Raw genomic sequence first — 13778 nt, 5'->3', positions numbered from 1 at the left:
TTAGCAGTTCGTTATGAATAGATTAGCAGTTCATTATGAATAGATTAGCAGTTCATTTCAACATCAAAACCTAGCCTTGAATTATAGGTGCGACACCTGGTGATCCTGGGGAGCGTCAAACACAGCCTTTAAACATAGCGCCGCACATAGCAAAGTAATCGCGCTTCAAATAGAGCATTTCAACATAGTGCTGCACATAGCAAATTAATAGCGCTTCAAGTGGAGCATTTCAACATAGCGCTGCACATAGCAAATTAATAGCTCTTCAAGTAGAGCATTTCAACATAGCGCTGCACATAGCAAATTAATAGCGCTTCAACTAGAGCATTTCACGTAGCGCTGCACATAGCAATCGTAGCGCTGCACATAGCAAATTAATAGCGCTTTAAGTATGGCAATACACTGAAGCCTGACACATGGCATTTCATGACCCTGTTAAACATGGTAATTCTCTGAAGCGCTAAACAGCCTATCACCCTGGAGCGCTAAACATCTGACCGCACAGAAGCACTACACGTGATGTTTGCTTTTGAGCCCGAGGCCAAAGCGCTGCATCCGCGCATTGAGTGAGGCGTGTTATCAGAGCCTTGAATTAGGGCCTTGAATTTTACCATTGAGTCCTGGCAGTCTGAGGCGGGGGGGAAGTGATCCGTCCCCCCCCTATCTTCCCCACTGGCCTCGATAGTTATGGCTGCGGTGTCGGGCCCTGTCCGGTGGGCTGGGGCCAAATACTTGTCAGAGGATTACCCCCTGGGGGAGGGGCGTGCTCCGGGCTCCACGGGGGCCTCCCGCCCTCTTCCCCTGGGGGTTACCTTGGTCGACGATCCCTCGCGGGTCCCGGTGAAGGGCTCCTTCTGCTCGGGGCAGGGGAAGCGGCACTCCTGGAATCCTCCCGGTGAAGTCTGGGTCGAGGTGGATGGCGCGGGGCTCCCGGACGGGCCAGACGTGGCCGGGGAGCTCCGCGGGGACTTCCTGCAGGCTTCAGGGGCCCGCGCCCGCAGCCGCCAATGACAGCGCGGCCTGCGGGGGCGCAGCCCAACGAACGAATGGCACAGCGGCGGGGGCATCGTTTGGCAGTCCGCCCCCGTCAGGTGACCGGAGTCCTTGGCTTCAGCCTCCAGGCCTAGCGAGGCCTTCTTTACCCTACGGCAGCCCTCTTCTCGTCACGGACGTCTGGGGTCGCGGCGGGGCCCCGGTCTTCCCCGCGGACCCCGTGGAGGTCAGAGGTTAATCTACACGGCCGGGGCCGCAGCGGTGAGCTCTTCGTTTTGGTGACCCCGACGGGGGTGGCTGAACTTAAGGGGGTGGCCTGCAGCTCAGGGGTGGCGATCGATTTGGCGCCCAGCGCCCCCTTTCTCTCACGATGACACCCTAGCTCAGGGCAGGTAGGTTGGGAGGTGGCAGGCCACACGCCAGTGGCAGAACAAGCTAGGAAGGGGGTCCAGGCGACGCCAGGGAACGCAGGAATTGCACAGCGCAGGTACCTGGTTGATCCCCCAGCAGTTCTGTGTTAAGTTTCTGCGGTAAGTTCTTGTGGTAAGTTCTGGAGTAAGTTTCTTCGTCCTTTTGGCGCTTGTTGTATCTGGCGCCCTTGGTAGGTTGGTTCCTTGGGGGAAGGGGGTAGGTTGAGTTGGTGACTAGATAGCTCCTAGTCAGGCTTGGTAGGTTGTCCCTGGGTTCCCCTCCCGCTGGGCCAGATCAGTGGGCTAGTTCAGGGTCCCTCACTCACTTAAAAGGCAGCACCTAAGCCCTGTCACTTTCAGAGGCATAGGTCCCTGACTAGGCCCTACCGCCTAAAGCTCCTGCGTAGGTTCCCCCAGGTCGTCGTCGCCCCAACTGACTAAAAATGTTCCCTCCTTTCCTGAAGGTGCCCTAGGTCAGGTGACCACCCTCTAAGGCGGCAAAAGTAAACCCCACCCTTCTTCTAGAAGGTTCCAGCAAGTTCCAGGAGCTTCCCCACTCTAGCTACAGGACAAAAAGGTGGGCTGGTGTCGCAACATTGTTGTAGGGTCCCAGCCAGCTCCTGGCAACTAGGGTGCTACTAAAAAGGCCACTCCGCAGTAGCAGGGGCCTGTGGCAGCCATCTTGGGGGAAGAGAGCACCTGCACCTTAACACTGATTAGCAGTGAAAAGGCGCTCGGAGACCTAAGGCCAACGAAAAAGGGGGTGGAAAAAATGAGGCAAGGGCAAAAATACAGGGAAGACCACCCTAGGGCTGACAGGTCTAACAGTTCCCATTTACTCTTACATTCACATACACTACACTTGTATTGCTTATTTCACAAGTAAACTTAAATTCCAACTCAGCTTATTGTGAAAAGAGCAATACACATGCACATGACGTAGGAGCACAAAAGTAATTAAACTCCAACAGAGAATCTTTCATAATAAGAATGACACAAAAAACAAAGTTATCCCGGTGGACTGGCAAAGTGGCCCAATTCCCCAGCTATAGTTCAGCAAGCTAACTAGAACGTGTGCCCTCCCCATGCACTGCTAATGACCTCACATATTACATCACTCATGACATTATTGATGACATCTCAAATTACATCATTTTTGACACCAACACCACACTGCAGTCTGGCAAAGGCTGTGTGCAGCAGGGGAGTTTGCCGCCTGTGGGCAACCACCCACAGGCGGTCAACACCCTATCGCCTACATATATATTTGTATATTTTTTCCTTCAAAAGTACTTTATTAGGTTTTAAGATAATACGTACAATTGTTCTTCCCCTACGATCTTTATGCAGTACAAAATTCATTTCAACCCTTTACTTGGTCTCCACCCACAGGATCCATATCAAGTCTGTACTGAAAAGTAGCCTAGATGGAATTCCTCCCATCGAGAGCTTAATCAAGCAATATTCTCACACTTGTCTAACATGCAACTATTCCTAGTCTCCTGCTTTAATTAAACATGTGCTGTCCCCAGAGATCCAAGTAGCCATGGGCATACAAACATGGCTGAGCCTCCTTTAAGTGGTCTAGTAGTGGTTTCCACAATTTCTAAAACTTTCCCCTTAGATCATACAGGCCCCAGATAATATCTCCCATCGCCCACGATGTCCACAGTTTGCCTGACCATTCCTGGACATATGAAACCGATCATTTACTTTTCATTCGATAGCAATTAGCTGTTTGGCGGGTAATAAAATGTTCACTACGAGTCTCCAACATCCCTTAAACAGACACTTCACTGCAATTGGCTTTAAACCTACTGTGACTGGGTCTTGGGGTAGTAGGAAGCGCAACATGTGTGTGACATGGCTCAAGACTTTCTCATCTGTGCTTTTAAACAAAGAAAATGTTTAACACACAGATGGGAAGTGCCGGTGAGAGTGTGGGTAGGACCATGAAATGTCTCCATCCTCCCTAGAGGCTGCTGTTTTGTTTTCTGGTGCCATTAAGAGGATGTGGGGTAATGGCTAGAGCTGCCGACTTTTGAACTAGGGAACCATGTTTGAGTCTCCGCATCGGCTCAACATCTTTCCATACTGGGCAATCACTAAGGGCCTGATTTAGAGTTCAGCGGACGGGTTACTGTGTCAAAAATTGGACATATTACAAGTATCTGGAGTAGGCGCCCTTAATCTCCAAGTGACAAAAAAAATGTGTCCTTGGGACAAAAAAAATGTGTCCTTGGGTAATGTCGTTTGTGCTCATGTACTGCGCTCTGATAACTTCAGGTTGAGTTTGTGCTATATAAAACTGCAACAAAACAAAGCTGTGTCACCTCTAATCAGTACCCTAACTATAGAGCCCCCACCCCCTAGATATTAAAGAGGAATCCTGAGTCTCCCAAATGTCACTGATATTGTCCTTGGGCTGAATGGGCCCCCATGAAAGGCGGTGGGCCCCTGACGGTTTGAGTGTCCACCTGCCTGCACCGCCGAAGCTGCAGGGGAAGCCTGCGTTACGCCACAGAGAGCTCAGTGTAGTGTGGCTAATGCCCCGGTTACTTACCGGTAATACTTCATTACTCCGAGTATAGTCTTCCTCGCCACATGACTAACAAAGTGAGCTTCAGCTCCACACCAGAACCCTCCAAAGCAAAAAAGTCAGCCTCCCATGCCTCCCATCCCTTCCTAATATGGCCGACCCATTACACCCTTGACCTCTATAAGAGGCGGGCCGGCCCAACCCATCAGCCTGAAACTACCAAGCACAAACATGAAGCCGATAGCCAGACAGGGAGGGAGGGATGGGAACTCATGTGGCGAGGAAGACTATACTCGGAGTAAGGAAGATTACAGGTAAGTAACTGGGGCATTACCTCCTCGTTAGTCTTCCTCGCCACATGACTAACAAAGTGAGCACATACCAAAGGCATGCGGCTTCATGGAAACTCACAAGAAACGAACAGACCAGAATGGGACGCCCACGAAAGAGGGCAAACCCAACAGACCAGACGAGTGGAAGAACCACCCAAAAGAGAGGCAACCACGAGCAGGAAGAACCAGCCCGGGACAGAAAGACACCGGGAGGGCCGAAAACCCGGACCCCTGAGACCAGAAGTGCCGCCAGAAAATCCTCCCTAACCAAAGGTCGAAGGAGGACAGAGAAGGCACGGAACCAGACCGCACGGAGCCAAAAGCAACAGCAAACAGGCCACAGAACAGAAAGCAGCAAGCCGGTCTAAACACACCAAGACTGCCCAACGGACAGCCAAAAGTGAGAGGGGAGCAAAAGCCCAAACAGAGGAACCGAAGAAACAGAGGGCATCCCAACCACAGTGACCCAACAAAAAAGCCACAGCAGCAAGAGACACAGTCCGACCGAAGCCCATCCATATTGCACAGTGGACTACCAACAGCGAGGAAGTCGAACCACCCCCAATTCAATGACCGGAGGGGGAGAAGGAAACAAAACCCAACAGGCCTGGTGGCAACTGAGGGCCGAAGCAGAGGAACCAGATGGAACCAACCCAGACTGGTAGGAGCTGCAAGAACGGACGGAGGTGCAGAAAGGAAACCAGCACCCACCGAACAACAAAAATGAAGGTCACCCAAACCCCACCAGCAAGGAGAGACAGGCGGGACACGGACCACAGTCGCCCAAAGGACCCCCGGAAGGGAGTGCGACAGCAAAGATAGAGCCCAGGCAGGCGCAAGGCAAAACAGATCCCAGAGGCCGCAGGAAACGACATCGAAGCGACCCGTCCACCAAGGGCACCCAACTGGCCAACAGCGGAAAGCCCACAAGACCGCCCACAGAGGCCGAAGAGCGGAAAAGGGACCAGGACCAAGGCTAAGCCCCAAACAGGAAGGCGAACGCCCACCAGGGGACCTCATGCACAAGAAAGCATAACGAACCCGGAAGGAAGGGGAATGCAGAACGAAGGAGCGAGAAAGCCCAGCGCAGGGGCAAAGCAAACCGTCCCCACTATTTTCCACATGCAACAATGAGCCGCCGAGGCGAGCACACAGGTGGCTAATTATACAACCAACACCCAGGAGCGACCCAACCGAACAACTGAGATCTGACAGGAACCGGAGTAAACACAGAGGCAAGGCCACAGGTAGCAACACACCAAAGGCGAGAAGGACAGAAGAGTCGGGCGGAACGAGCCCGATAATGTCAACACCCCCAGGGAACAAACCCGAGCCGGCAGGCCCCAGTACCCCAAAACCAGGGACAAAGAAGAAGAGAAAACAATCCGCACAGGGAGCGCCGGGCCCCGTCCGGGGAAGAGAACCGGGAGAACCAGCACCCCCGGACAATCACAAGCACAGTTTGAACAAAAATTCCCAAGGGACAAATAAAAAGCTGTGGCAGGATACGAAACCCTAGACCCTAGTGAGCCAGCGCCCACAGAGGCACAACACGGACCACTGAGCAAAATCACCCAGGTCCACCATCCGCAGGAGCAGAAACCAATCGAGAAGCACCCAGGCGAGCCCCACCAACAGGACAAATGTCCCGGCCAGGCCAACAAGCCCAGAACTGACAGAAGCAAAGGGACCAGAGGAAGCACAAAGCCGGGAACCCGGATGAGAAGGCAGAAAAAAGCCAGCACCGGGGACACAAACCGGAAGAAAGTGACCGAGGCAAGGACAGCACCACCCTGCCAAATAACCAAAGGGGCAAACCCCCGGAGAATGAGGCAGGGTGCAAACCGCCCAGGAGAGCAACAAGAAGCCCCCTCGGGGCAGTGGCAAACCCCAAACAAGTCTAGGAACGGTCAACAGAAGGCAGACGAGAAATCAGCCAATAGGTGTACCAACCGACCCAGCACAGACCGGGAACCCATGCATGCCCCACAGGCCGAAAAGGCCGCCATCACCCGGGAAAGGGAGACCAGAACACAAAGACCACCGGCAATACTGGTAGACAGGGCAGGAAGGGAGCCACCGGGGCAAGAGAAGGGACACCTACGGGAACAGGTGAAGTCAGGAAAGCCCACAGAGCACCGGGACCAATCAGACGGGGAGGACCCCCAACGGACAGACCGGGCAAGCACCGCCAGTCACCAAGGCACAAGGATCCCAAAACTCTCCCTACAGAAGTCCAGGGTAGACAACCCACAAATGAACAGCCGGGGGGCCACACAAAACCAGGCGAAGGGGGACAGCCACCCAAGGGATGAGATCAACCACAGAGCCACAGCACGTGGGACCGACCCGGGGAGCCCAACAACCGACAACTGGAGCAACCCAACAGTGGCAACAGAGCCCCAGCCCCCAGGAAGCAAGGAGAAACACAACCAGGAGGAGGGTGCAAGGGACGCCCGCCGAGCCATGGAGGAGGAGGGGATGCCACCGCTGTGGCTTAGGCAAGAAAAGCAAGACTCCAGGAACAGAAGCAGAAGCCAAAGCCCACCCGGAGACTACAGAAGCAGTCCGAGAAGGAAGAACAGGAGCAAACAGAGGTCCGCCCCCATCCGACATGCAGTCACCCACAGCCCCCGGAATCCCCGAAGGCCACACTAATCAAGACCGACCACGCGGCGACAGGAGTATACAGGATGGAAGGACCGCAGGACCAAAACCTGGAAGAGAAGCCTGGGAAGGGGAAACACACACCCCACCGGGCCAAAGGCCCAAGAATGCACGATTTACCAGCACATACATGGCACAACATACAGCTCAACAAGAGGAGTGGAGTACTACCCCATGGAATTCAGAAGAAAGACAGATCGAGAAAACACCCGGAAGGGTCCAACACCGTGTCAAGCTGTGCAGGTAATAAGGTATATAACCTGGGAACCTGACGAGCACGGACACCCTGAAGGGTATCCTGGCACTGAAGAACAGAAGTCTACTGATACCCAATGGCCCACAATCAACAACAACAGAAGAAAGAAAACTGAGTGACGCCAAGAGAAGAACCTGTGACCATGAGTATGAACACAGGCCTCCACAGTGGAAAGCAGCGGCAGGAGACCCCAGAGAACCCTAAGCCACCATACCCAGGTAATCCGCACTACAACACAATATAACAATGACCCACCGTACGGGGAGATTAAGTGATGTGCTCAGAGACACCGGACGTCGAGCGATGGTGCCGAGACTGGAACCCAGTCCCCCAGCGACAAGGTCGACCGCTCTAGCCATAATGCTGGTCACTCCCCGCAAAAATCTCGTCACAACGAACGAAAAGCCGGGAGGTAACAGAGACCTAGCGCAGCAACAAGTGGCAGAGATCCCTTAGGAGATGTAAAAGAACACAGAAATAAATGAACATAGAACACTCACCCAGCGGATGTGTTCCCGCCTTCCAGCACAGGGCCACCATGACCCCAAAACAACGTAATTGTGGAGCCTTTGCACACCACCACTGCAGCCGCAAACGAGACAGCCTAGCTTGCTGTGTGGGGAGAACGAAGAGCGTGGGCACAAGACACCCCAACAAAACCACAGGTGTTCAAGATGAGAGTATCACCACGGAGGAGGCCGCAGCCCGTGCCCTCCACCATACCCCCCCAGACAGGAACAACACCGGCTCACCGACGGAACCCACAGACCGGAACCCTGGTCAAAAATGGTGGAAAACTGGAAGCCGCTGCTGGATCCGCAGCACCTGAGGGACACAGCACTGAGCGAAGCCGGGGGAGTCAGGCCCCGCCTCTCGGAGGCCGTCCAGCGAGGAACTCCCGATTGCCAACAGCCCGGCCCCATCCAACGGAGGCCGGGAAAAACACGTGGGAAGAAAAACGGCACTCGCCACGTTGTAGACCCCCGCAAAACTCCCGAAGTACAGGACAAGACTCCATGAGTGGACCCCGGTAGCGCCGAGGACCGTACCCACCCCGGCATCAGAAGGTAAGCCATGGAGACAGGGACATAGGGGCGCGGCCGCGAAATTGGAGGTGGGCCGCCCCTGGCCCGACACCCAGGTAACCCCTTGATGCCAACAGGAGGACGGCAAGCCAGGTAAACACCCCAGCAGAACCCGCCCGTGCAGGGCCACAAGCGAGGAAAACCCCCTACCCCAGAGCCCGCAAAAGCATAGCCAGAACACCACAAGACAAGGGGTCGGGAATTCCCCACAGCAGCCACAGGGAATGAGACACGGACGTGAGCGTCTTGCCACAGGAGGCGGCAAAAGCCGCTGCAGGCCGAGTCGGGCCAAGGGAAACCTGAAACAGAGACACTCAGAGATGCCGAGGAGTGAAATCGGGGCCTGAGACATGCAAGCATGCGCTCTACCACTGTAAAGGTGGCAGCCCAAGAGAGCACACAGTGCCATTAGACAACCAGGAATCGAAAACCTGATATGCTGGGAAAGAGTCAGAGGCCTGAACCATAAGGCCAAAAAGACTAGCGTAGGGAGAACCCAGCAACGCCACATACGCCCCACCCTGAGGAGCAGCGAGTCAAAGGGAAGCCCACAGCCCTCCCGGGAGCCGGACTGAAAGTACTCCCTGCCCGAACCCGCCTGTCCCGGGCCGCCAGACAGCAGGACCCAAAACCTAGATCCCGCTAAAGCAGGGCATAAAGCAAAAATGGAGGGGGTGCAGGGTAGAACAAACTCCCAAGAGCCCGCAACAACCAGAGCCCGCTAGAGCAGAGCTGTGAACCGAAAGGGCCAGTGCGAGGGCCAGAAGGTGGGGGAAGCAGTGAGCGAGTGCGCTGGAGCAGCGCCTCCCTCCCGGGCCCCGGGACCTGCTGGACCAGGACCTCACGCCAACTTACCTGAAACACGCTCTGGAGAATCTGTAGCGCAGAACCAAAAAAACAGGCTGATGGGTTGGACCGGCCCGCCTCTTATAGAGGTCAAGGGTGTAATGAGTCGGCCAAATTGGGAAGGGATGGGAGGCATGGGAGGCTGACTTTTTTGCTTTGGAGGGTTCTGGTGTGGAGCTGAAGCTCACTTTGTTGGTCATGTGGCGAGGAAGACTAACGAGGAGGTAACATCTGTGATGATTGGAACAGCCCCGCCCCTCCCTCCCTCCACCGGGTCCTTCTGCTTTCATTTCTGCATATACATCTTCTCTACTGCTTTCTATCCTGCTCACCTGGACTATTTACCTTCCTATCACGCGCAGTGTGTCTTTTGAAAGAACCAGAAACAAAAAAATCCCACAAGTCAGTCAACAAGTGCATTGTTATCTGCATTCATAAGGTTTGCTGCTCGTGAGCGTCTAAATGACGTCTGTGCTAAGAGGTACTAGAATAGAATCAGGAATGTATTTCAGTTCAGCTGAGTTCATCTTTGGCCGCAGCACGAGATATTGAAGCCACTCATGTTGTTAATTAACTCATGATTGACGTGTGGTGCGAAGGTCAGAGGGAATGCACCTTTTGATAGCGGTCACTATGGAGACAGGTGGTAGAGCAGGTGAAACGTGCCCGCGAATATGAAACTGTCACAAGCCAATGAGCAATATACTCGCATGCCAGGAAATCTGGCAATAAAAAATAATGTGTGTCTTGTTAGCACTGCTGATAGTAAAATTAATTATACGGCCATATAAGACCATTACTCAGCTTAAAACATAAAATAAATTGTGTTTATTCATAGTTGTACAGAAATAATAGAGTGCAAAATAACAGTTTAAGCTACAAATGATCACTGGCAACTGACTTTATGACTTAATAGAGGTAATGTAATGTATCTATTGGGATTTCTTGTTGCATAATATAACCTTAGTTTTGTAAACAGTTGCTAGGAACTTTTTTTTTCTCTTTTCTAAAATCGATATTAAAGGTTGTAGCGGAACATGGCTCAGTCCATAATTAAAGAGTCACGCTCATACCTCAGACGTTGCATGTGGCCTGTGTTTAATTTGTAAAATAATAAGTTCCTGGGCCCTGAACAGAAGTCCTCTACAGCTTGCACCACCCATCACCCCTCTAATCGCTGCCAATTTAATTAATTACCATCCCTCGCCCGCAAGTGCAACAGTTCTGATTTTTCCAGGTCCCAAAAGCTAAAGGAATGGCTGGGGAGGCAGGTATTAGTAATTTTCAATGTATAATGTATTCATAAACAACCATTGTTCTGCTCATCCCTATATTAGATGAGCAGCGCCACCATGTGGCAGACTGTCAAAATTTAAGTGCCGGTTCCCAGAACCTGAAACCAATTAAGTGCCAGTGTTGAGCAACAGAAACCAGCGGCTCAAATTACGCACTGTGTGGCACCCATCCAGTTTAGGGGTAAACAATACCCCTTGTTAAAAACTGTAAGAAATCTGCCTTTTCTCTGTGGTCACCCAAGACTTTTCATCTTTTTCTGAAGTCTATTTTTGCTGGCCTTCGGAATCTGTGCCCTTTGCTCCTACTAAACAGATACACATCAGAACAGCCTTAAAGTACCTGCTGTGCACCCCCTTTAAACATGATTAAATTGGCTTATCCCAAATTAACTTATTTAACTTACCAATAAGTTCATAGTATATGGTATAGAAAATGTACCTGGCATTTTCTCAGGGCCTGGAAGTTAAGTGTCACCTGTGGACCTCAGCACCCGTTGTGCTATCCACTGTAATGGCAGTAAAAACATGGCTTCAGACCTCCCCAGTGTAGCCTGACAGCAGTTTGAACCCTGTACACAAACATGTCAAGATTACCCTGTTCACATGTAGGAACATATGATTGTAAATATTAAATAAGTCATACCTAAGCACACTTTGCTCCCCACTTCTTAGGGAGCATAATATTTAGGGGTGGAACCTGCATGACATTAAAAATGGTAGGTTCCCCCAAGTGACTACTCCAAAATTATCTTATTACTGGTCAGACCCTCACTACAAAAAGTAAAAGTATAAATTATTCACTTTGATCTATATCTTTTGACCTGCACCAGCTACAGACTCCGTTCAAAGATTTGTTTTTATATTTATAAAAATCCAATCTAATTGTGTAGTTGGATTTTTAATTAATATATAGGAAATGTAAATTTTAGAAAGTTACCTTCACCTGGTGTGAAGCTGCTGAAGTCTAATTTACAACATTTACAACCACTATCCATTACTTGGCTTGAATGAAGTGTGACAACTGCTCACAGAGCAAGGACAATGGTTTGGAATTGGGAAGAAATGTAACTTCCCCTGGCAGCAAGACCAGTTGTGATGGGCCCAGGAACTTAACTTCAAAGAGGACAACCATGTCACAAATAAATGTTAGGTGACACCTGGAAAGGCCCCTGCATTTGTTCCCCTTGTCAGGCTTGGTCAAACTCTAGTGGGAAGAAATTTACCCTGAGAACCATTTTTGAGTGACCAGAGAGGGGGGACTGCTCATTACCCTGGCCACACCTCTCAGTGGGCAGTTGGGCTCGGCACAATTTGAGAAGGGTTTCCCCATCTTGGATTTTGAGAATTTATGGCACTGTGGTATTGTTTGCAATAAGGCAATCAAGCACTGCTGTAAACATGAGTAAGGTTGCCCTTGGAAACCTTAACCCCATTGCTTAGGGAGTGCCCTGTGTCACCCCCACCCACAAACTAGTACCAGCATAAATGTGGTACCCCAAGGTACCGTTTTTAGGTCTCACCTGACCCAGCGCATGCGCTGGTCTGGCGAGACTTATTGAGAGGGCTCCAAAAAGTGCTACCAGGCCAGCCTAGAGCTACAGTGCATGTGCGCGGGCGCGCGCGCCGCGCTTTACCGCGATTACTTTCATTTTCGCGCTTTACCGCGATTACTTTCATTTTCGGATCGCGGTCACTTTCGCGGCTGCATGGCCGCTTTGCATAGCCAATAGGTCTCGATTTTGGGACCTTATAAGTATTTAGTTATGCAACTGTTGCATAGCTAAACACTTAGAAGGTCCCAAAGGCGAGACCTATTGGCTATGCCAATGCTTGTTATAGCTCTTTCTGGGCCACCAGAAAATCAGACGAGGACTTGAGATGCTGTCTGTGACTGGAGGAACCCTGAAGAACTGAAACTGCTCCCATCTGTACCCAGGAGAAAGAAGTGCCTCCATCTAATGTAAAAATTGAATCTGGCCCAGAACTCTTAATCAAGCATAAGTAAATTAATCAAAACATATTTGGGCATTGAGCTCTTGATGGTTTGGAGACATTCATTAAGGGCCATATAAAAAAAAAATTCTCAGAACTCAATACAACAAGACACCTTGCTGTGCTATCAAGATATGGCGCATTCCTGCTCTCTCCCTGCGCTGGCATACTTTTGGCTGCCTAGCGCCAATGCAGGCACTCTAAGGCAATATGTATGGATTTGGGTACTGCTTTGTTCACTGACCAACTTGGGGAACTTTTGACTTTTATTAGCTACAGAAACTAAACATTTCTAGGCAGCTCTTAGCCCACTATATTTACATTTAACTTACACATTTTAAGCCTCAACTATACAGGGTTTAGGTCTTCAATCTTTTTTCTCACAGTTAATCACATAAGCTTTTCATTCACTTGGAGAACCTTTGTAAACCATCTTTTTCGAGCTACGCGAGAAGTCAAATACTACTGACCTTTTTTCAAAATGTTGACAATACTTTAAAAGTTTCTGCGGTTGCCTTTTGCCCAGATTTATATTTTGGCATCAAGTTTGAAATACGATCTTCTAAAAACTTGGAATAGATATCTGAGAAGAAGGTCTTATACTGGGTAAATGAGTCTGCAATATCTTCTGCCCACTTAGCCATTTTCATTGAACAGACTTGGGCTAGTTTGTTCAATCATCTTTCATTCTTGCAGGTACAGACCTGTGCAGTCAATGAACAAGCTTGTGAAAATGATTGCTTACAGAATGAAATATGCTGGCACCGGCTGTAATACATCGGAAGCTTAAAAGTGAAACAAACCTACAACAGTCCTCCTTCATGTTCAATTAGTATATATTTTTTATCTATATGATTTCCTTGTTTTAACATGCAGGACTGCTTCGCATGCAAGTGTGTTGTACTAACGTGATTATACTAATTCGCAAATCATGATGTGTATGAAAAGGATACAAACATAGAGAAAGATTGGTGACTCAGTCTATTGTAAATCTTTCACACGGACAATGAAGTTCTTGCCACGTGACCTAGTCATTCTGCATTTATTTGGATTCAAAAATATTTCTTCTGTTTCTTTGTCAATTGTATACCATACGATTTCCTCTCCTGATGTGATTTCCTGTTTCTTCACTGCTCATAGTCTGTTTTTTTTTATGTTTTGTTATTGTTTCTCCATTGACTCCAGTGTCAGTATCATTCTGTTCCTATTTAATGAGCTAATTAAAAATCTTTTCATGGAAATAAATCTCTTTGTTTAAGAAATTAATTATTGCACAGTCTGCACTTGAGTTCCATATCTGGATTCATATTATGTTATCTATTTTTCCCATTTTCAATTGAAACCTTATTGACAATGTTCTCCA

This window comes from Triturus cristatus, chromosome 10 (assembly GCF_964204655.1).
Source record: "Triturus cristatus chromosome 10, aTriCri1.1, whole genome shotgun sequence".
Taxonomy (NCBI): domain Eukaryota; kingdom Metazoa; phylum Chordata; class Amphibia; order Caudata; family Salamandridae; genus Triturus; species Triturus cristatus.
Note: the sequence above shows the minus strand (reverse complement) of the source record.